Here is a 24,301-nt window from a genome sequence, read left to right as displayed (position 1 = left end):
AGGGACATCTCTCTGAGCAAATACCCTCAACTCGACTTAGAAAACTAAATGCAGACAAAACACTTCCTTAAACTATAAATCAATAACTATACTCAAAATCAGTCTGCTCAACAAAAATCAAAAATCTTTATAGAGTGCCTGCAATAATAAAGACTTTAATAATAACAGAACTTAAGGAAACCAGACATCGTAACCTAATTACTGGTAACACAGCAACAGGTCACCATCCCAACTGAGGGAAGTGTGCACACACAGGCTCCCCAGCACTTTCGGCGTTTCACGTATGGAGCACACGGACGTCAACAGTACGCCAGTGGCACTGCTGATAAAGTGAATTGTCTGTCTCGACAAGGAACTGGAGATGGAGGGGGTAGGGAAGATGTTATAAACCAACACCTACAGTCTAACTTCTTTTAGTTTGCAGAAAAGTGAGCATTCTGAACAGACGAAGCTTATTGAAAGGCACTCAGCAAAAATGTTTTTCAACGTCTAAAACAAGTTTTCTTAACCTTTACTCAGGTTAATGACAGCACTTGACCATCAGCCAGACACACCTAAGGCACCTAAGGCAAGAGATTATTCAGTATAACCTAATATTTTGAGCGAATACTAGGGTTTAATTTATATTGTGATCACTTAAGTAGATACTTTTTTTTAATTCACCACAACATAAGCTTTGACAAGAATAGAAACCATAGTGCTACAACCACCTGGAATATAAGTCTGGTGTTCTTTAGGTCATTTATCTCTTTTTAAAGCAGATATTCATCTGTAAGTAAATTTCCTATGAATTCTGCCAATACCTATCGACCTTGAAATTAGCAAATATTGATACTACCCAGTATACAACGTTTAACGAAAAGCACCATAATTTGTGCTTAAGCACAGTAAATTAGAGGTGAATGCCACCTTGCTGACAATGTAACTTGGAAATACTGTTCTTAATGTACAGCTGTACTCAAACTGTCGCCTTTAGAGACCCCACATCCCTACTTCGGCTGAACAGGTTATCTGACATGTCTTGGCATGGAATATTTATTACCATAGTATGGAGCAATAAGGTATTCAAGGTCCTCAAAACCTGTCAAAAACACTTAAAAATTCTATTTATAGCCAAGTAATTTGCAGTAGTCCTACAAATCTACTCCCTCTACCACCACCCAAGTTACCTCAGCGTCCAAATAAATGATCACTAAAACATTCAGTCTAAACAAACTACTAGTCTCCGGCCAATTCATTTGTATCCTTTAAACTTCAAAATTATCTCCAAGATGTGGTTAGGAAACTGCCGGTTTTTCTATAGGTTTCCCTTCTCTATTTTGCACATACTGTTTTTTCCTTAATCTGACAAGTGAAGAGAACTCCACACAGTAATCTACAGTGGCAATCAAAACCTACAACTTTAAATCCTTCAACACTATTGCAAGGAAATCACCAAGGTCACACCCACTGAGCAGATGGCCAACCCAACTCTCCTAACAGAGCTGTGGAAAGATGCTTAAAAGTTAAGCGAGAGAGAAAGACTAAAATATTCAAAGTTTACATTCAACATTACAATCTATTTGAAAGCAAATGATTGTTCAAAGGCAAAGCTTGGGAAGATCCGATGGGATAAAGGCTCATTTTCTTGAAATTCTGTGTAGGTGCTTGGTGCTACATGGGATTAGAGACCAAAGTAGGATAAAAATATATTCCTACTAGCATATTTCAGCGTCATGATTAAGAACTCTGCCTGATTCCTCCTAAATTAATTAAGCTCGATAAACGATCTTAATATGAACTTAAAGCACCACATATTAAGTTTTAGTTTCAGTATTATCAATATTAAGATACTGTGGCCTGTAAACTGGCTTTTAAAAATTCCATCTTGACGTGAAAAAAAGAAGTATAAGGGAAATTTTTTAAATTTTACTTAAGCAAGATTAAGCACTGCTATCAGTGAGTTTCTGTTATTACCACTTAACCAGTACTACCTTAAGTATTTTGCAAAGATTTTGGACAGGACTAACTTCAGAGAGATTTCAACGAACTAAAAAAAAAACTACCTGTATTCTTTAACTCTCTACAAAGAAAACACTGCACACACACACACACACACACGTGTGTGTATATATATATTTGTATATCTGTGTGTATATAACACACACACAGATACACAAATCACTATAACCATTATATTACCCATTACCCTACACAACTACACCTCTTTTTCCACGGTGCCTAATGGTGAGTGTTCTTAATTATAGCCAATTTAACCAACTTCAGATTATATATAAACAAGGGCAATGCCTTTTAAGGCATGAGATCTTTCTTTAGCCACATTTAAATATTCCCCTCCCCATCTCTGTTGAGTAAATACTAAAGCTGTATGTCTGGCTCTTTCAAATCACATATTTGCTTTCAAAAATAAAAAAAAAAAGTCTCCCTTCAATTAATACAATCACTGCTCAGCAGACTTATATACTGAACTGAAAAGCACTTATCCACTAATTTAAAAAACACAAAAACACTTCTTCTGGTATAACTGAACTGTTCTGAGGTTATCCTGATTTGTTACAGGTAGGAAATATAAAAAGTGTTCTTCCTAATGCTGACTCAGGAACAAAACATATGTGGACTCTCCATTTCCAGTCCATAGAACTGTATTTTAAATTCAGAAGGTTCCCCGACACACTAGAAACTAATGAACACCAACACACAAAACATTACACGAACCCATTAAAAAACTAGCAGCTCACTCCAGGGTTGCTCTCCCATAGCAAGCGGAGGACCTGCAGGCCAAGAGCAACTCTGGTAAAGCTCGAGGACAAAGGCTAAAGAATTAAACTAATTCTCTCATACAACTTATTCAGCTGTCTTTTCGGGTTTAGTAATTTTATTTCTCAACTTTATCACAAAATTACCAAACTGGCCCCAAATTTCCAGTAACTCAGTTATGTTGTTACCCTGGGCAGGAAGTTATGAGGATGTTCAGAAGAGTCCGTCCACAAATGTTCAAATATAAAGTGTTCTAATGAGCATTCCAACCCGAAGCGTAAATGAGCAACGTGTGGTGGCTCCTGGCTGACAGGGGCTGCCCCTCTATTTACTGGGAAGATAGATTTATACAAGAATTGAGCTTACTTATCAATAGCTGCCGATTTTAGGAAGGATGGTCCCTGTCCTCCGACTTCCTCAAAGTCAGATTTCTATCTGCCCTCATGGTCTCAATTCCCAACCCTTTGCCCTACATACCACTGCAAATTTGCCTAACCATAGTATCAGTTGGAGAAAAATCATCCAGATCACCTTACTGCCGAAAGTCAACATTTCACCAACATTTCAGAAGGTTTTATACTGCCCCCAAATGAGGCCATTCAGCTATGATGATCAAGCTTCCCTCCCCCAGATTTAAGAAATTTCCTGCTGTCTTTGTGTAACTCATTCTTTCTTCCACGTGCATTTAAACTAGGCAGCACCCCTCCCCCAAAGATCTGAAGATGAGGCATACAAATCAAGACTCTTCCACTGTCACGACTTTCATTTACATGCTGTAACTAAACTCTTCACTATTTAGAATATTTAATATGATTGGATTCCTCTAATTCCACTTCAGTGGCTGTTCTGTAAATACCTTCCAGGTTTTTTTTTATTTTGCAGCACACCTCAGCAACTTGAAAACTACTCAGTATATTCCAAATAAAGTCACTTAACTTAAAATCTCCTTACATTTATTTTATTTTACAGGAATGAATACTCATCAGTTTATCCAACTGTCTCATGTGTTTCATTCTTACTGTGTAATTCTGAAGCTTGAAAATACATAGCCATTGTTCAGTTCTTTGACTTCACCTTTCCAATTCATCTATTAAACACACTATTACACAATTAAACTGAAATTAGAAATGAACCATTTAAAACAAGTCATACCCAGCAACCTAAAAAACCCTTACAGGCCATAGTGGCATCTGTGAGCTGGAATGATCTGAATTGACTTTTTTTCCTTTTTTTTTTTTTGAGCAAATGGAAACAAAGCTTCATGTAAAACATAAAAAAGGTCCATTTATAGTCTTGAGAGATAAAAGTCTATCTTTTTTTTAAAGTAGTAGACTGTAAGCAGTAAAGACTCATGAAAACTACTCAAAAGTTCTTATCAACCAATATCATGTTTGCGACAACTGTGAGAAAAGAATGTAATTTTACAAAGTGGGAAAACAGCACATCTTTTGGGACCCCTGAGGCTCTAATCAAGCGTATCAGAATTAAGAGTGCTCTGGGTTGGCAAAGCAACCCTGCTGTGGCAAAAACAGGCCATTTCATCATAAATGTTGTTAAAAGAGAGAGAAGTGATTAGCATTTATCTGAAATGAGGAGACAGAGGGACTCTGTCCTTGCCAGGCCATTATATTCCTTAATTATTTCATCAGTTTGTAAGTGACTTGATGACTGAGTCTTATTTCCAGATTTCCTCTTGAAAAGGACCACTGGAAGGGGTTTTTATTAAAACAGGGGCTGCTATTCCTCCCTGAAGTTCCACTGCCAAAAATGGAGGATTATTAAGAGAAGGCAGACCAACCTCCACCTTAAACCTTTACTGGGAAAGTCAAAACCTTCACCCCTCCCTCTTCCTCCCCTACTTGGGAAAAAAAAAAAAAAAAAAAAATCAAGCTGTTATCTAAATCGATTCTTCAGGACAAAGGAGCAAAACATTTTCTACAAGTTTTATCTAAGTGGTGTATTAGTTCCTTTTTTTGATTAAGAAGTGAAAGGGAATAATATGAACCCAAGACAACTACTAAACTTCGATCTCACAAGTTATTAAAAACAAAAACACACAGCAAAGGTCAAACGGCAGTGTTAGACGGTGTTGTGAAGATAAAAGGACTGAAAGAAGTTGGACACGAAAGAAAAAAGTCTGTGTCCTTTACCTAGAAAAGTCATAATCTTCCCCTACTCCCTCCTCCAGCACGCAAATCAATGTGCAATTCTACAGGAGCAGCCTCCCTCGCCTCGCCAAATAATTAAAATTCCAAACAATCGGATTATTAACCCTATTCTACCAAACAAGCCAAATAAATGATAAATTTGGCCTGTAGCTATTGACAACTGAATTTTTAAATAAGTCCCTGCCTCTGGAATTCAGGACTTATATAACTGATTTAAAATGGCAGCAATGTGGGGTGGGGGTCGACTTCCACTAAAACACCAGGATTAAACACACACACACACACACACACACGCACGCACTCACACTCACGCACACACACTACTACAGTCTTTAGAATACTAAACAAAACAGTATCTAAAATAAACAGGACTTCTCAGAAAAAGTCATCTACCATTAAGGACACACCTTAAAAGTTCTCAGCACACATTAACTAAGCAAGCACAAACTAGTGGTTTGACTGTTATATTTTTCAGACAAAAAGCAATTAGGTTATTGCTCTACACTTGTCATTACTGCGCTGAAGGCTTTTTAGAAAATCTAGATCTATTACTCATTCTCAAAATATTACAAAATTCACTATTTTAAGTCTTATTTGGTATCAATCAAGACAGTCCATCCATTCCAGGGGGGTAAAAGTACAGTCGAAAACATTTTAAATGTACTTCTTGACACATACAAAAGAGAAGGTAAAGGCCTCCTAAGGACCCCTACCTAGTGGCCAGGCCTGGCTGGCAGCTGCTGTTACCCTGCCTTTTCTTTTGTTGGGCTTAATCTCATGTCAACTCATTCAACCAACTCAAAAGCGATGAAGACATAATTGAATCAACCTGAACTAAATCAGACCTAGGCTTCTTAAAACATACACCTTAATGATTCCAAACGATCTAGAAAACTAGGAAACCTGCTAGTTTGCACGGCGATCAATAACATAGGACCCCAGACCGGCCAAAGAACCACTGTACCCGCCTTGTCTTTAATACACGTTAAGGAATGTTCAAGCTTAACGCTCCAAGCCCTATAGGCTGATCCAGAAAGATAAATTGAGGCTCAAGGAATTTCAAAGGGGAACAACACAGCAAAGCCTCAAACTCTGAAGTGACTATCCTTTTCTTGGAAAAAGCAACAAAATGAGAAAAAAGAAAGTTTACACTGCTCCAAGTGTTAACAGGCTGCTTGGGGTCCCAGAAGTGGCCACTGGTGGCCCTCTCCTGCTCTCTTTACTAAGCCCTGGGGGGAAACTGCCCCCCCGCCCACCCCACCCCCACCCGCCCGCCCAAGAATGTGGCTTCCCGTTCTCGGTGGCCCTACCCTGAATCCTAAAATGTGGGTTCCAACCCGGGACTTGAACTTCTGTTCCGATCCCCGGGGCGCAGGTACCGCGGCCTGCGCACCCCGCAGGCCAGTTCTGGCCCCCTCGGAGCAAGACCGCCCGGGCCATCCCAAATCCAGCCTCCCGGGGCCCCCAGCAGCGCCCTCCTCCCCCTCTCCCTCCCCATCCCGTGCGGCTCGCATTTTGGGGCCAAATCAAGAGTGAAGAGGGCTCTACATCTGAAACTGAGCGGTCTCGCCACTCAGCGCCTCCTGGTAGAAACTTCCCTTTAAAAAAAAAAAACACTTTTAGGCTAACATTTCAATCTCTCCTGCCCTTTAGAGTTCCTAGTTCTGCTTCCAGCTGGCTTTGCGTCTCCCACTAGAATTGAGTGATAAAGATATTCTTAAAGCATTTAAGGGTTATTAAAAAAAAAACAGTTAAAAAAATATTTTAAAATTAAAGGGGGGAAAAAAAAAACACCTTATTACACATCCAGGAAACGCAGCCCGGTGCACCGCCTGCTCAGGGATGGGCAGAGGACCGAGGCTCCCGGGGACGGATTTGGGGGCGCCCGGGGGGCTGGCTGGGGTGCGTGGCCGGGTCCGCGGCGAGGCCAAGCCCCTCCCTCGGCCCCTGTAGACGCGCCCTCCGCCCGGCCCGTGCGGACGGTCCCGGCCATTGTTTGCGGGGGACGCCTGTTAGGACGCATTGTTTTGGCTGTTTCCAACTTGCCCCGGCCCCTCTCGGGCCATACCAGGGGACCCCGCGCCGGCCCGCTCCCCTCCGCCCGCGCCCCACGGCAGAGTGGGCAAACGGTGAGACCTGCCCGGCGGAGCCACCCAACTTTTCAGGAACAGCCCCCCACGCAACCCCCCCACGCAGCCCCCGAGCTCCCTCCGGCGGGCCCCTGACTCCCGACCCAAGGAAGGGGCACTCCTCCGCCCCCAAGCCATCTAGACTGTTTCCCAGAGTGAGTGTGATGGTCAAACACAGTCTGTGCATACCGGGGGCTCGCCCGACACCTTCTCGCCAGTGGAATCGCTCAGAAGCCGGGAGGGGAGGGGGCGCCCTAGAGGAGCGGAATAGAGAGTAGGAATGGGGGGAGGCTGGCGGGGCGGGGGAACCGTTCGGGGAGAGGGCGAGATAACGAGCACGGGAAACTCGAGGGCGGGCTCGGGGGACGCCAGAGGGGCGAGACGAGGAGCCCCCTGGGGCCCCGCGCGGGCCGGGGGCGCGCCCCCTTTACCTGCGGCTCCGGCTCCTCGGCCATTTCCTCGCTCGGCGGCGGCCGGGACTGAACTGACACCACACGAGCGAGCCGAGGTTTGAATGAGGAGGGAGCAGGCGAGGAGGGGAGGGGGCGGGGAAGGCAAGAGGGAGGGGAGGCGACGGGGAGTTTCTCTCGGCCTTTTGTGCGGACACCTCCCGGATTCCGCGCCCGCACCGGCCCCCCAAAAGAGACTGGGGGCCACTGCGCAAGAGGCGAGGCCATCCCCCTGGGCGCCTCGGGGCTTCGCGCCTTGAAGACCCCCCCAAAAGGAGCGTCCCCCACCCCCACCCGGAGGATTTGGGGGCCGGGCTCACCTCGGGCGCGGGGCTAAGGTGAGCGGGGCGGGGGTGCTCACGGGGGTCAAAGGCGCGGGCGCCCCCTACTCGTCCGCGCGAGGACAGTGCAGGCGCGGGGGGTCCCTAGAGCCGCCGGGGCGCGGCGCGTCAGGCGCAGGGGGACTGTTGGGTCAGAAAGTGCTCAGGGAGCAGCTGTTGCGCCCTCCCTCAGCCCGGCCGCTCGGAGACGCCCCGCCTCCTGCCTTCACCGGCCGCCCGGCCACGCCCTCGGCCACGCCCCCGCATCCACGTGATCTGCGCAGGCGCGCCCCTGCCCCGCCCACCGCCACGGACCCCCGCCTCGCGGACGCGAGCGAGCGGTCGAGCGCGCGCACTCCCTGTTCTTGCCCTGCCACTCCCGCGCACGCGCGCGCCTTTCACCCCCCCCCCCCCCACACACACACACACACACACACACACACCCCTCCCGCCATCCGGCTTAACGTGGCCCGCGCGCGCCCCGGCGGGTCCAGTGACAGGTACGCGGGGAGGGGGCCACGAGGGCAGCGCGCAAGCGCAGTTCCAGGCCTCTGCCTCGCCGCTTCCCCCTCCCATGCAAGGTGTGCCCAGGCTAGGGGAGGGGCTGGTCGCCCGAACTCCTGGGTCATCCAGCATTACCAACAAACGAAAAGCCTTTACCCCCATTTGGGTAGGTTAGAAGGCAACTGTGCACAAACAACATTTTTTCAGATTTTCTTCAAGCATGAGAAAGGTCGATGAGATAAGATGATTAAAATATTTTTTAAATTAGTATCTTCGTAAAGCTACTTTTAATTGTTACTATTTTTCTGAAAGGGCTGAGCTTGCGCTGCTATAACTTGAGGTTTCTAAACTTGGCCTAGATGCCAAGAATCCACTTGGCTTTGATAGAAATCCACGTGGATGAAACCAGGCTTAAAACTGGGGGGGGGGGAACTAGCCTTCCCCCTCCCCTTAATTGAAAGCGTTTCCCAACTATTCTTTTTATTTGCTCACTAAAAAAGAAAAGGTTATGATTCCGAAGGTCAGTGATATTCCCCCATTTTAAGTAAGCCCCAAGGAGGAACCAAAGAAGGAACAATCACATCCACCAAGTTCTCTGCCCCAAGATGCAAACGAATGCAAAAGTAAAGGGTGCTACGTTAAGTCACCACAAAATAGCCAAGTTTGTCTTGTTGTGTGTTTTTTTATTGGCCTTCGGTGTATCCAAAATGGAAAAACTTAAAACATATCAAGAAAGGCCCTTAAAGTATATATTTAATAAATCAGGACAAAAAAAGCCCTACATAAATGCTCTGCTGGTGAGCAGTGCAATCCTTAATAAGTAGGAAATGGAACTTGAGAGACAGTTTCTCAGCAAAGGGGAAGAATTTGCCAAGTGTGATGTTTTGCTGTCATTTTATATATAACTACTAACCCCACATATGGTCTGGTTAGTCTTTTTTAAAAAGGAAGTGAACCAATTACTTACTCACACTTAATTAATTAGCAGTTCCAGAAGTAGATTCTTAAGCCAGAACTCTTTTTTTTTCCCTCACTCAAGTACACTGATATTGATCACTTCTAGTACTAGAGTTCCTTTTCTCAGGGAAGACGAATATCTTTCTTTAAAATATTTTGTAAAGTCTTATAGTCACATACCAAAATACAGTCCATAGACACACTCTTCCTAAACAAGAAACTTCATTTAACTTACCAAAACAAATGACTTCGGGCACTGCTACAAAACAAAGAAACTATGAACAAGTGAAACCAAATTGAGTCTTCACATAAGTGTAGCCTCACTCTACATGTTAATAGATAACCTTTGAACTCTGAAACCTTGAAAGCTGTAAACACAATAGCACTGATAGTTAAAAATCCTAGTGTCAAAATTGAGCAAAAAGAAAAGTCCAAACTTTTCAGTCGGAATAGGGAAACAAATGTTTTGACAAATAATCGTTTCACTAAGAACAATGAGGCTCCTGGCTCTCAGACCTTGTTGCTACTGAATTATTTTCTGAGCAAAAAATGGTACTTTTCCCTATGCCCTCACAAAACTACCACTTTGTGAGCATAATAGCATCATATGGTTTGTTAGTTACTGTTTCTCTCTCCTCCCCCCCCGCCCGGCAAAAAATAAAAAATAGAACAACAACAAAAAAACCGTATTACCTTGTAGATTTTCAAATTGAAAGTAATTTTATTAACTGATCTATCCGCTAAGCGTTTTATAGGCGATCTTAACGTTTGAGCAAAGAATTACAAAGAACCTTATTCCTGGAGACGTGCCAACAAAACTGGGAAGTCGTTGAAAAATTCTGCCAATGGCTGAGTGCTGGGTTGCAAACACATACTGTGTTTTTAAATGGACATAGAGTGATCTGAATGCGCTGTAAGGGCGTCTGTGGGACACATTCGGCCCCTTAGAAGGTGGAGACCCACACTTAAGATTTACTTGGAAAGCGTGTATAGTTAAAACAATTAAGAATGAAAACTCCAAAAGCAACAGGAGGACGCCAGGAACATTCGGTTTTGTAGTAAAGCCAGGAACTCACTATTATCGTATGAAATGAAAATCGAAAATCGAACGTTGGTCTCCATATACTTAGCTCCGCCCACGCATAATCCTGTTTCGCCCCCCCCGCCCCCCCCCCAGCTAGACTATCTCTAAAGGAGTCAGGTGCTGCAGAGACGCAGGCGACACAAACAATGGAACCAGAAATGTCCCTTCAAATGTGAGCTGATGCTCGGCACACGTTATTCGGGGAGAGAGCGAAAGACCCCACTTCACCTCTTTTTAATGCGACGCACATCACCTACACCTCATTTTTCACAATTATCCAAACAGACCAGCCCTCCTTAAGATCTATTTCCCAGTGTATGCTTATAAAATCGCACCATTATCTCTGATCTAATCCCAGTGATAGGAGCCCTCTGGCTTTAGTTAACTTCTGATTTTCTCTCCAGCTCCTGCCTGCCACCGCATTCTCAGATCTAACAACAAAAAACCCTTCTAATTTGCTATATTTAACATTCATTGGAATCATCTTTTGAGAATTAGCCTTCATTAGCAGAGGAGGATGCCGTTATGATCTTCTTATTTTCTCAAGTATTTATTTTACTGTGGAACTATTATAGAGAAACGATTTGGAAACTGTATGTAAATCCCTGGAGCTGAAACGGAGCCAACACAGACTTAAAAGAATTCAGTGTTCAGAGCAGGAAAACCTGAAAAACTGCAGTGAGGAGTTAGCAGGAAAAGAAAATGAAAAAGTTAGGCAAACCTGCCAGCTCTGCAAACTACAAGGGACATTTGAGAAGGAAATGAAGAAGGGCAGCTCTTTTAACAGGACAGAATGCACTAAATGAAGTAGGGATCACCAGCGACTCCAGGGAACACCAAACTTCTCTCTTTCCTATTAAGTTTCTTCATCCCATTCAAGTCATCTCACAATTTTAAACGCCCTACAAAACATCATAATAATACATGATAAAAATAAATAGCAGAAATTACCTTGCAGAAGTGGAGGCAGGGTCTGGAACCAGGAGGCTTTCTCTCCCTGAGTTGGCCGGTCCACCTGACTCAGAACAATACTGGAAGAGATGTGATTGCTGGTTTTTATAAGCAAACCAAAAAAGGGAGGGGCCAAGAATAAGGCTCAGTATAAATAGAGGTTTAGATGCAATCCCAGCTTGACTAACCAATCATGGCTGTGTCTGCCCCATTGGCAAGTTTGGTGAGTACCCTGCCCCACTTTACAAGCACAACTTCTGTGCATCTTCTCCAATATCCTGGATGGTTTTCCAAGGCTGACTCCACTCAAAATGTCACTGTAAACTTTCTTTAAAAATTACACGGGTCACAAATAAAACAAACTAGAGAATATAACAAAAAAGAAACACTCAGATATAGAGAACAAACTAGTGGTTACCAGTAGGCAAAGGGAAGAGGGGGAGGGGCAAGATAGGGGGAGGAGATTAAGAGATGCAAACTACTATGTATAAAATAAATAAGCTACAAGGATATACTGTAAACACAGGGAATAGAGCCAGTATTTTATAGTAACTGTAAATGGACCTTTAAAATTTTTGAATCACTATGTTGTACACCTGAAACTTATATAACATTGTACATCAACTATACCTCAATTAAAAATATATATATATAAAGTACTAGGGATGCAATATGCAACATGATTAGTATAATTAACACAGCTGTATGTTATATATGAAAGTTAAGAGAGTAAATCCTGAGTACTCATCACAAGGAGAAAAAGTTGTTCTTTTTTTTTTTTTATTTTGTGTCTATATGAGATGATGGATGCTCACTAAACTTACTATGGTCATCATTTCGTGATTGTGAAAAGTCAATCATTATGCCGTACGCCCTAACCTTACGCAATGGCATATGTTGAATACTTCGCAATAAAACTAGAAGAAAAATAAATTACATGGGTCACATAACTTTTGGAGCACCTCTTTAAAGCTTTTATTCTCATCTAATATTCCAAATGGTGAGCTGTGGGGTGAGGGGGAGGTGATGGAAGAGGAAAGTAACTAACATCTATTGAAATGCAATTTTCATCATCTCAGTAAATGGAACCATCTTCCATCCACCCACGTAAGCCAAAACCTGGAAGTCAAACTATGATATTTCATCTCCAGCCCCACCCCCGTCTCTCTCACACACACAAACACACACACACACAAACACACACACCTTTAATCCACCAGCAGGGCCTATAATTTCTATCTTAATATATCTCAAATCTCTAACACAAGGCTACTCCACAGCACCACGATCTCTCACTCCTCCAAATATACCAAGGTGTCTCCAAGCTTCTTCCTTTCTAGGTTTGCCTTGGTTATGTTCTTCACCCATAGCCCAAGAGATCTTTTACAGTGTAAATCAGATCGTGTCACCACCCTGCTTAATGGCTTCCTATTGCCTCAGGAAAAAGAACAAACTCCAGAGCCTGCCTGCCAACCCTGTAGATCTGGCCCCTGCCTAAGTCTCCAGCCTCAAGTCTTGGCAAGCCCTCTGCTTAGAGCTCTAAGCTCCAGCCACAAGGCCTTCTCTCTGACCCAGAGGCTCCAGCCCTGTGTTTCCCTTTGCCTAGTTCTATCTCTCCAGTCTTTCAGGAAATCAGCTTCTATTCCTCCTGAGAGGTTTAAACTCTGGGCTCTCTGGGGGGAGGCCCTCTGACAAGGTGTTGGAAGGTCTTCTCTCCAATAATCCAATCTTGGGCTCAAACATTCCTGCTCCAACCTCTTGACAGCTGCATTAATCCTGGAATACTATTTAATCTCCATGGGTTTCAATTCCTGATCCATAAAATGGTGTGATAAAGAAGAAGATGGAGGAGGCGGGGAAGGGTGAGGTAAATTTTTTTTTAAATTTTTTAAATTGAAGTATAGTTGATTTAGGGACTTCCCTGGCGGTCCAGTGGTTAGGACTCAGCACTTTCACTAAGGTGGGTTCAATCCCCGGTCAGGGAACTAAGATCCTGCAAGCCTCTTGGTGTGGCCCCCCCAAAAAAAGTATAGTTGATTTACAGTATTACAATATTATATTAGTTTCAGGTATATGACATAGTGATTCAAAATTTTTGTAGATTATACTCTATTTAAGGTTATTATAGGGACTTCCCTGGTGGTCCAGTGGTTAAGACTCTGTGTTTCCAATGCAGTGGGCACGGGTTCCATCCCTGGTCAGGGAACTAAGATCCCATGTCATGTGGCGCGGCCAAAAAAATTTTTTTAATTTTTAAATTAAAAAAAAATTTATTATATTGTTGGCTATATTCCCTGTGCTGTATAATATCAATATACTCTTGTAGAAGAACGTAGATCTTAAAAGTTCTCATCACAAGGAAAAAAAATATTTGTAACTATGTGAAATGATTCATGTTAATTAAATGTATTGTGGTCATCATTTTGAAATGTATACATATACCAAATTACTACATTGTATACCTTAAACTTATACAATGCTATGTGTTAATCATATCTCAATAAAACTGGAAGAACTATATAATAATATAATTATATTATTTATATAAATAGTATTTGTTTTCATAAGACTCTTGGCAAAATTGAGGCACACTGTGTAAAGCCTGTAAGCCCAGAGTTTTGCAGGCCTGGCACTGTTCTAGGCACCGGAGCTAGAGCTTACAGTAAACAAAGCAAACGAAGTTCTTTCCGTTTTTGGAGCTTACCTTCTAGAGGGAGGCAGACAACACACAGGCTCAGTGGCGAGGGGAAGGTGCCTGCTGTTTTTTGGACTGGGGCTCCCTGAGGAGCAGAGACCTCCAGGAAGTCGGGTGGCAAAGCACACTAAGGCAGGGAGCACAAGGTGAGAAGGCAGAAGACAGGGCAGAAGACAGGCTGACCCGGGGAAAGCACTGCCAGAAGGCCAGCGCATCGGGGCCCAGCGGGTGAGGACAGGGGAACAAGGAAATAATAAGGCAAGACCTTGTAAAGACAGAGGCAAGGACTGGGTTTTTTTGTTTGGTTTTTTGGCCGCATCACAAGGCATGTGGTATCTCAGTTCCCAGACCAGGGATAGAATCCGTGCCCCCTGCAGTGGAAGCGCAGAGTCTTAACCACTGGACTGCCAGGGAAGTCCCAAGGACTGGTTTTTGACTCTGGTAGCAGTAGGATATCAAAGATGGTCAATTCTCTGCTCTCATTTTATTTGCCATATCTGCAGCCCTCGATACAGTCAGCCCTTTCCTCTTCCTTGAAACACTTTTCCCCCTGATTTGGGACACCGCGCTTTCCTGATTTCCACCAGTCCTCACTGGCTGCTCCTTCTCCGTCCCCTCTGCTGGTTCTTTTCCCCTGACCTCCAGACTCTGAAGTGCCCCAGGGCCCAGTGCTGGAGCCTGGTCTTTTTCCTACTCATTCCCTAAGTATTTCATTCAGTCCAATGGCTCAAAATACCATCTATAAGGCTCCTAAATTTATATATTTCCCACCCAGACCTCTCCCCTCAAACCCCAAAATATATTTCCAGCTGTCTACTCCAGCTCCATTTAGATGTCCAGAAATTATTTCTAGATTTCAACCTCAGACCTTCTCCCACAGTCCTCCACCACTAATGAATACATAAGATCATAGAAATTGCATGAGACTCTCCAGGAAGGGAATGTAGATGGAGAAGAAAGAGTGAGTGGGTAGAGAGCTGGGTCAGCCAAGAAAAGAGTGGGTAGAGAGCTGGGTCAGCCACCGACATTGGATCATGCACCCCTGCCAGGTACCCCCCGAGCTCAAACCAATGCAATTATACTCATCACACATTATAGTAATTATTTCTGCCTGTCCTCCTCCCACTAGAGTCTAAACTCCATAGAAATACATGATACTGTGATTTGTTCTCTGCTGTATCTCCAAGTCTTAGTATGATGTCTGTCTATTGCAGCGATCAATAAATGTGTTCAAGACAAATGAATATAGAAATAATACTAATGCATAGAACTCAGCCGCAGTGAGATCCAGCCAAAAGGGACCTGAAGTTTGGGTGTTCAGGCCAGTCACTGGGGTCTTGGCTCAGTTTTCTCATCTGTAAAATGAGGCTTCTAATCTCTGTTCGACCTGCCTCCTTGGATAGTGGGGTTGCCCCCTGTCATACCATGGGGAAGCTCCGTGCTGTATAACAGCAAAGGGTCGTTTTTACCATGACTCTTGTCTTGACTGCTGAGTGTCAACTCGGCAGGGGGCTCTGCTTGTGTCTGGACTCACCTTTGGGTACACCTGGAACTCAGCTCCCCTGATGACCTTTACATCAGACCTGAAACCCAAGAGGTCCCGCACTTTGCTAAAAGAGCATTCACAGTCTTTGAACTCACTTTTCTCTCCCTTTTGGATGAGATAACTGGTGTAGTGAATGGTTTATATAGTTGGTTGGTTAGGAATTTTATTTTCTTTCATTTTTTGGTCTGAATCAGACTGTTAACTCCATCAAGAGTGGGGACTTGTCCAAACTCACACCCAGCAGAGCCTCCTGCGTTTCTCTGCCTTGGGATGGGTTGGGTGGACTAAACCACTGACAGTTCAAAAAACTTCTATGCCAGAAACAGGGCCAGCGTGCCGAGAGGCTTAGCTGATAAGCTCTAACGTTGATTGAGTTCATGTGTGCTTTTCATTTTGTAACTCATTTAATCCACCTAACGACCCTGCAAGGCAGGGCCAATATTTTTCCATTTTTATAGACAAAGAACGTGGGCACAAAGAGATTAAGTAGCTGGCAATAAGCAGCAGAGCCAGGCGTCTAAATCCAGCACCTGCCTCTAGGGCCTCTGTCCTTACCTACAGATACACGACCTTCCTCATACCCGGGTCCCCTGCCTAGGTCTCCACCTCGGCTCCTCTCCCCCCCTTCCCCCCTCCCTCACTGTCCTTCATCACAATGGCCTCCTTTCCTGTGCAGACACCGGCCAAGCCTCACCCCAACACCTCATGGTGTATCCCCAGGACCTTGAACCATGCCTGGCACATAGTAGCTGCTCATTAAAATACCAGATGCAAAATGAGGATGAATGCTGTGCGCCAGGTGCCTGCCATCTACTATCTCATTACATTCTCCGAGTAATGGGCCCAGCATTTTCCCCACATACCAGGGATACAGCTGTGATGAAAGTGGATTCTGAACTTGCAGAGTAAAGCATACTCATATGCCTACTAAAAAGAAATTCCAAACTGTGTTGACTATACTGGGAAATAAAAAAAAAACAGGGAATAAAATGTTTAGTATCTCCATCTACTGCCTTCTGATAAACATTTGATAAACCATTCTCTGCTTACCTATCTCCTTTCTCTGTGATGGCTTCCTGTCCCACTGTCACTTTGAATCTCTCCAAATACATGTGCCATGTATGTGCAAAAGTCAATCTGTAGCCATCCTGCCCATCCCCCAAGGACCACTCCAAATGCCACCACCCTCTCTTTGTTCAGTCACTGTTTGTTCACCCCTCCTTTGTGACATTTGCTGGATTATGCTTAGCCCACCTGAATAAATCACAGGCTCCTTGAAGGGAAGGCCAGTTTCCTCCATGTCACAGTTGCTGGCACACAGGAAGTGTCTCAATATTTAGCTGTTCTATTTAATTAAATAAATATGCTCCCTGATTGGCAGCTGATAGAGATGCAGATGATCACATCTCTGTCACACTGAGCTCTTCACAATCTGCACTGATCTTTTCAAAAGTCAAATGTGATCACATCAGGGCCCTGCCCCAAACTCCCAACGTCTCTGAAAATAAAGACAAAATTTCTGGCAGGATCTGGTGGGCCCTGTGAAGACTTTGGACTTTATTCCAAAAGCACTGGGATGCCAACGGGAAAAAAAAATAGTAGTAAAACCGAAAGAACTATTGAACTTCAAGTGTTTCTTCCTTGAGAGATTATCTCCTGAAGGATCTCATCCTGGTTAAACAGAGGCCACAGCAAACATGAAGAAGTTACAGTTCTCTTACTTCAAGCCCCCATTTTCCTCTCCTTGTGCCAAGGGTAGGATCACAGAATCACAGCAGTCACGGATCGCCGTGCCTGGCACCAGCTGTAATCTGATCAATCGTGACCCCTTGAGTTACTACTGCCTTTCCTTAAAAAAGAGTTAACTGAGGCTCAGAAGAGTTAAGTAGGCTGACTGAGGTCACACAACTAACAGTTTGATTCCCTGTCTTCAGGACTAAGGCCAATGGGCCATTTGAACCCAACGTCAAACCTCAACTCTGTCACCAACCTAAATTTCCTCACCTAAAAATCAACACTGGGGCTTCCCTGGTGGCGCAGTGGTTAAGAATCTGTCTGCCAATGCAGGGGACACGGGTTCGAGCTCTGGTCCGGGAAGATCCCACATGCCGCGGAGCAACTAAGCCCGTGCGCCACAACTACTGAGCCTGCGCTCTAGAGCCCACGAGCCACAACTACTGAGCCCGCGTGCCACAACTACTGAAGCCCGTGCGCCTAGAGCACGTGCTCTGCAACAGGAGAAGCCACCGCAATGAGAAGCCCGCGCACCGCAACAAAGAGTAGACCCTGCTCACCGCCACTAGAGAAAGCCCCCGCGCAGCAACGAAGACCCAATGCAGCCAAAAATAAATAAAATAAATAAATTAAAAATAAATAAATAGGGCTTCCTGGTGGCGCAGTGGTTGAGAGTCTGCCTGCCAATGCAGGGGACACGGGTTCGAGCCCTGGTCTGGGAAGATCCCACATGCCGCGGAGCAACTGGGCCCGCGAGCCACAACTACTGAGCCTGCGCGTCTGGAGCCTGTGCTGCGCAACAAGAGAGGCCGCAATAGTGAGAGGCCCACGCACCGCGATGAAGAGTGGCCCCCGCTTGCCACAACTAGAGAAAGCCCTCGCACAGAAACGAAGACCCAACACAGCCAAAAATAAATAAATAAATAAATAAATATTTTTTAAAAATAAAATAAAAAATAATCAGGTACTTATTTAAATAAATAAATAAATAAATAAATAGAAATCAGCACTGATGCACATTGCTTGACACCCTATTTCCTGAATGTTCACCAGTCAGCCGTGTGTGGCTCCAGGGCAAAGTTGAAACCTCCTCACCCAATGTGCCTCCCCTCCCCCCATTCTGGAACAGCCATATTTTACTCCATTGCCCCGGGGCTAGTCCCCTCCCACCTCAGTCACTCCCTGGCGTTCCTGGTGTCCCTGAGTACTCGGCCTGTCTTCCCCAACAGTCTGCAAATCTCCTTTGAAGGTAGGGGAGAAAGGTCATGCAAAGTATATCCCAACAGCAATTAGCAGAGTGCTTTTCACAGAGTTGGGAAGCAATATAGGTTTGTAAGATGAAAATATCCTAGACTAGGTCTCAAACATCCATGCCTTCCTTCACACTGCCTGTCAGAGCTCAGCAGCTAGCAAGTCTTACAGATGCTATCGTCTCAAAATCTCTCAATGCACCCTTTTCCTTCTTATTTCCACAGTCCTTGTTTCTTGTTTCATTCTGATCTGTGTAGTAATCTCCTAACTGGTCCTCCTGTACCTGTCTTCCTCCTAACCCAGAATACTTTTTCCCGAACCCCACAAATAACCATCCTGCCACTGTCCCGTGCAAAAATCTCCAATTTTACCAAAAGAAGCCATACCTCCCTCTCTTAGGATACAAAACTACGGCCCCAGCCAAGCTTTCAGCCAGATTCATTCCATAAATATTTATTTGGGAGCACTCCTCTGTCCCAGGCACTTGGCTAGATAGTAACTAAAGAATGAGATACAAAACAAATTGCATTCCTACCTTCATGGAGCTTACATTTTAATCGGAGAAATAGACATTAAACAAATTAAAACATAAATAAACAGAAAAGCATATAATTACAGTACCTACCCTGGAGAAATAATCACTCGGGTACTTAAAGAAGCATACACAAGTATGTTCATTGCAGCATTGTTTATAACAGTGAAAAACTAGAAACAACCTATGTGTTCATCAAAAGGAAAATGGCCACATAAACTACGGTATATCCGAATTGAAGAATATAGACAGCAGTTGGAAAGAATGAAGTGGTGTGGCTAGATCACCAAGACATTGTGGAGAAAAAAAACAAAGCTGCAAAAACGTATGCCATTTTTGTTTAAAAAGACACACACAATTATATATTTTCCAAAGGAAATACATGTATATGTATATAATATTTATGTGTATATATTATATATATTTACATATACATATATACGTATACATGTACACATATATTTACATTAATACACACATACATATGTTTATGTATACATATGTATATATGTATGTGTATATTAATGTAAATATATATGTACACACACATCATACGAAATATATATATGCTGATCATTTCTCAATATATACAAATACTGAATCATTATATTGTACCACCTGAAACTAATATAATGTTATATGTCAGTTATATCTCAATAAATAAATAAGAAATATATATATGGAAATACACAAATAAAAGCTGGTTAATTCTCAAGTGTGGGCAAGGATCCAGGACAGTTTGGTGATAGCTAAATATTTTAATTTCTTTACATGTAAAGCAAACTCATATGCCTACTAAAAAGAAATTCCAAACTGTGTTGAATACACTGGGAAATAAAAAAAAAACAGGGAATAAAATGTTTAGTATCTCCATCTACTGCCTTCTGATAAACATTTGATAAACCATTCTCTGCTTACCTATCTCCTTTCTCTGTGATGGCTTCCTGTCCCACTGTCACTTTGAATCTCTCCAAATACGTGTGCCATGTATGTGCAAAAGTCAATCTGTAGCCATCCTGCCCACCCCCCAAGGACCACTCCAAATGCCACCACCCTCTCTTTGTTCAGTCACTGTTTGTTCACCCCTCCTTTGTGACATTTGCTGGATTATGCTTAGCCCACCTGAATAAATCACAGGCTCCTTGAAGGGAAGGCCAGTTTCCTCCATGTCACAGTTGCTGGCACACAGGAAGTGTCTCAATATTTAGCTGTTCTATTTAATTAAATAAATATGCTCCCTGAATTCTTTCATTCACTCATGCATTTACTCTCTTACTCAACAAACATTTATTAAGCACCTACTGTGTACCAGGCACTGTTCTAGGTGCTGGGAATGCCGCAGGAAAGCAAACCAATCAAAACGCCTATCCTCACAAAGTTAACATTTAACATTCTAGTGTGTTAATTAAGTACTATGGAGAAAAATAAGGGGAGCGAAGGGGTCAGGAAATGGAAGGGGTAGGTGTGGGAGGCGGGGGGATATTAAATAGGCTAGTCTGGGCCTTCCCTGGCAGACCAGTGGTTAAGATCGCGCTTCCTCTGCAGGGAGCGCGGGTTCGATACCTGGTCAGGGAAGTTCCGCATGCCAAGAAGTGGCCAAAAGAAAAAAAAAAAAAATGTCTACTGCAGGTTGACTTCATAGGTGGAGACATCTGAGTAAAGATCTGAATAGGGTTCCAGTGGGAGCCATGTGGGGTTCTGGGGAAAGAGGCTAAAAGGTTGGCCTGCAAAGACCTTGAAGTGTGTATCCAGTGACTCAAGGAACTACAAGGCAGCTAGCATGGTGGCCGAGTGGCTGGCGTGAAGTAAGACGAGACAAATCAGAAAATGAGAATGGAGGGGATGCATATAAATTGCCTGGGGCCTTTGGGACTTTGTAAAGATAGGATTTTATCTGAATGAGCCTGAGGGCCACTGAATGGTTTGAGCAGAGGAATGATGACCTGGCTGGGGTATTAAGAGGCTTATTAAACAGATGATAAAATTAAGAGCACTTCTAAAGTAGTAAAGCAGATAGTCTCCTTTGCTGAAATCACTCAGATATTTAAGTGTGTTCATATTTTCAGGCTACTTTTACAATAACAACAACAATAATGAGGACAATAGCAATAGAAGAGATAAAAAGGATAAGAAGGGAGAAATAAAATAATTTATTGAGCCCCTGCTATGTGCCAGAGTCTTGACTCCACACCTAATGTATCCAATCAAGCTGTTACTTAGCTCTCCTGATAACCTATCTATATTTATGTAAATATATAGAAATGTAAATGTATATATAAATTTAACTATATTTAAATTCATTTGCCAGATGAGGAAACTATAGCCATCAGAGGTTAACTTACTTTCTGACTTACTAACTTCTCTAACTTCCTGGAGGTGCTACCACAAAAATAAAGTGAAATTCTCGCCCCGTCTAATTCCAAACCCCATGCTGCCACATGCCATTCTTTTTTACCCTAAGTTGTTGACCTTGGCCTTAGGAGACCAGAGGGTAATAATAGGGATCATTGATTAAGCACTTATTACAGGCCAAGCACATTGTATGCACCATTACTGGATACCCAGGCAGAGTCAGTACCCCCTTCGCCCAGATTAGAAACCTGCAACTCCGAGCAGTCATATGGATAGTGGTTAAAGGGCTGAGCTCATAAAACTGGGTTCAAACCAAGACTCTGGACTACCCAGCTGTGCCACCTTTGCCACCTCACTTGAGCTCTCTTTGCCTCTGTTCTCCCCATTTTACAGATGGAGGTAAGAATACTCACTGACAAGTGTATTTAAGAGGAATAAATAAATCCTCACCTGTAAAATGTTTTGCAGAGAATTTGGCACATGGTAAACATTTAATTAAGACACACTATTATTATGAAGATTATTGCCCACGGTCACAGAAGCTCACCCACTGCAGGACCCTGCCAGGGTACTTATTCATGGGTTGGAGAAGAGAAGTGTGTTTATAGAGGTGAGGGATTTGTCCTCTCCAGAACTGAGTCACTTTCAATCATCTGAGTGCCCACCCAAGGTAGACTAAGTAAGTGGAATTCCCTGGAAAAAAAGATACATACCTCAATCTGGGTGATCCTCCAGGAAGTTTCGGAGACAACCCACCTTTCAGTGTTCCTTGGGCATCTTCTCCAAACTGAAGGTCAAGCAAGGCCTGAGCGACCCCTGAAGGAGGAGGTCAGAGGTTAGTGGCAGCAGGAAAGGATGTGGAACAGAAGAATCTCCTGACTTTAGGTGTGCCCTCTCAAGCCACGCCCTCCAATAGGATATTGGGATTTGGGAGAAGTGCTGGAGAGGAGATTAAGGTCAGAGCCATACCCTTGACAGGCATAGAGTGACCAAAAAAAATCCCTGAGTCTAGACTAAAGATAAGACAGTTGCCCTAAATTTCTGGAGCATAGTTAATCCCAAACCAGCTACTTCACCACTTCACTTTCAGCAGCTCCCAACACGAACACAGCAAGTTTTCCCAGAAACCGGAACTGAATAAAATACAGTCTCCAGAGGCTTCCTGGATCCAAATCCTGACTCCACTGCTCAGCTGCTGGGGGACCTCAGCCCGATGATTTAGCCTCTCTACCTCACCTGTAAAATGGGAATAATAGTCCTCAATGCATCAGGCGCCTTTAAGGGTTAAATGGGCTGATGGTGATGAGACCTTAAAAACCTTAAAACTGAGTCAGTAAATGTCAGCCAAAACGACATTAGCCATCCCTCTCCCTGTCCTAAATCAGCCCTTCTACTTAACTAATCTCCTTGGCCTCTTTGACAACTTTTTTTCAAACGTCGTTAGCACATTTTGTTGACATATTTTTACAAATACCAAGCCTGCATGTCCTCTTAAAAATATTTTAAGAGATTATGTTTTGTTCCCACTTGCTTTGAGGAACAGCTTCAGCGACGTTGAGTGGGATGAAAACAGTATAAAAGCAAATGAGGATAATAGGACCATCTTTCCTGAACTTTTTCAAAAAAAAAGAAAAGCAAAGAAAAAGCAAAGAATTAAAGATTCAGATCCTGGGCTTTTAAAGACCATCCTGCTAAGTATTTTCTTACCAAGTTCCTTCTTTTTTTTTTTCCTCCCCCACAAACACAACAGTAACGAGATAGTTTTTCTTTCTCCCTACTTTCAAAAAAAAAAACCCCAAAAACTCTGTCACATAAATTTCTCCAAACAAATACAATTGAATTTGCTATAATGATTTGTAACTGATATGCTATGTCCTTTAAAGAAAAGAAGGCTATGAACAGAAATAAACAGTTTCTGAAGCAGTTGTATCCGAAGTCAAGGAATAAGAACAACAACGTGTCCCCAAGGAAACAAAGTAGAATTTGGAATCCAAGCTAAAATGGCTCTGCCTTAATCCTCTGTTACCCCGTACCATGGGGCTGCGTTTACAGGAAACGCCTGCCACCAGAAGTTTTCTGCTAGTTTTCAACCCGCTTTCAATCGTATTTTTGCATCATCAACTCAGCCATATGGAAACAAATAAAACACTCAGCTTAAAAAAAAAAAATCGTAGAGGAAGAGATTGCTGACCTGTTCATTTCTACCTTCTCCAGGATGGGTAGAGAGGCAAGAAGAAATGCAGGCTCCCCTCCCCCTCCACGACTGGGCTTCCCGGCTGGGTGGAAACTATCTCATTACCACATTTTCAACAAGCAGACCGGTTTCCTTGTTTAATCAAAGTTAGTTTGTGGTTGTTTGGCAGTCTGCGCTTGCCAGGTTTTTATGGCTATAGAAAATGTGTATTTATTTATTTTGAGATGGCTATGACCATATGACACATGAGCTAGCCTTAGCCAATGATTTATAAGAGCTCTGAAAAGCACTGCCTTTAAACATTTTAATAGAGGCTCTGTCATCCTTTGTAAGTGGAAGTGTAAATTGGTACAGTCCTTTTGTAAACAACTCAGTGAGACAAGTCAAGGGCCTTACAAATGTTCATACATTTGGGTGCAGCAATAACACTCCTGAAATCAATCCCAAGGAAATAACCCTAATCAAGGAAAAGGTGTTATGAACAAAGACATTCATGGCAACAAGACTTAATATAAGGGGAAGAAAAACACACACACACCCTCTCTCTCCACATACATGTGGAAACACACAGAGGAATAGCTAATCATCCAAATTATGCCCCACTTTTGCACATAGCCATTTTGAAATTAGAAAGTTTTAAAAAATAATGCCATTGGGAAATAGTTAAAATAGCAAATG

General features: G+C 43.3%; 1 protein-coding gene across 6 annotated transcripts in view; it reads right to left on the bottom strand.

Annotated features, from left to right (window-relative positions):
* Positions 1 to 23,704, bottom strand: part of ZNF217 (zinc finger protein 217) — a 48,030-nt gene extending 24,326 nt beyond the window's left edge. For 3 of the 6 annotated variants that reach the window (XM_061209618.1, XM_061209617.1, XM_061209616.1), the window contains exons 1-3: positions 23,621 to 23,704; positions 22,143 to 22,245; positions 11,320 to 11,399 (exon numbers count right to left, since the gene is read on the bottom strand). The gene's annotated coding sequence lies outside the window, so the exon portion shown is untranslated. Of the gene's footprint in view, positions 1 to 7,485; positions 7,557 to 7,823; positions 8,006 to 11,319; positions 11,400 to 22,142; positions 22,246 to 22,665; positions 22,707 to 23,620 lie in introns of those variants that run through there. The other 3 variants (XM_061209619.1, XM_061209620.1, XM_061209621.1) reach the window with 3 other exon arrangements.
* Positions 23,705 to 24,301: the final 597 nt, after the last annotated feature.

Source organism: Eubalaena glacialis, chromosome 13, assembly GCF_028564815.1.
Source record: "Eubalaena glacialis isolate mEubGla1 chromosome 13, mEubGla1.1.hap2.+ XY, whole genome shotgun sequence".
Taxonomy (NCBI): domain Eukaryota; kingdom Metazoa; phylum Chordata; class Mammalia; order Artiodactyla; family Balaenidae; genus Eubalaena; species Eubalaena glacialis.
Note: the sequence above shows the minus strand (reverse complement) of the source record. Positions and strands in the feature narration are given on the sequence as shown.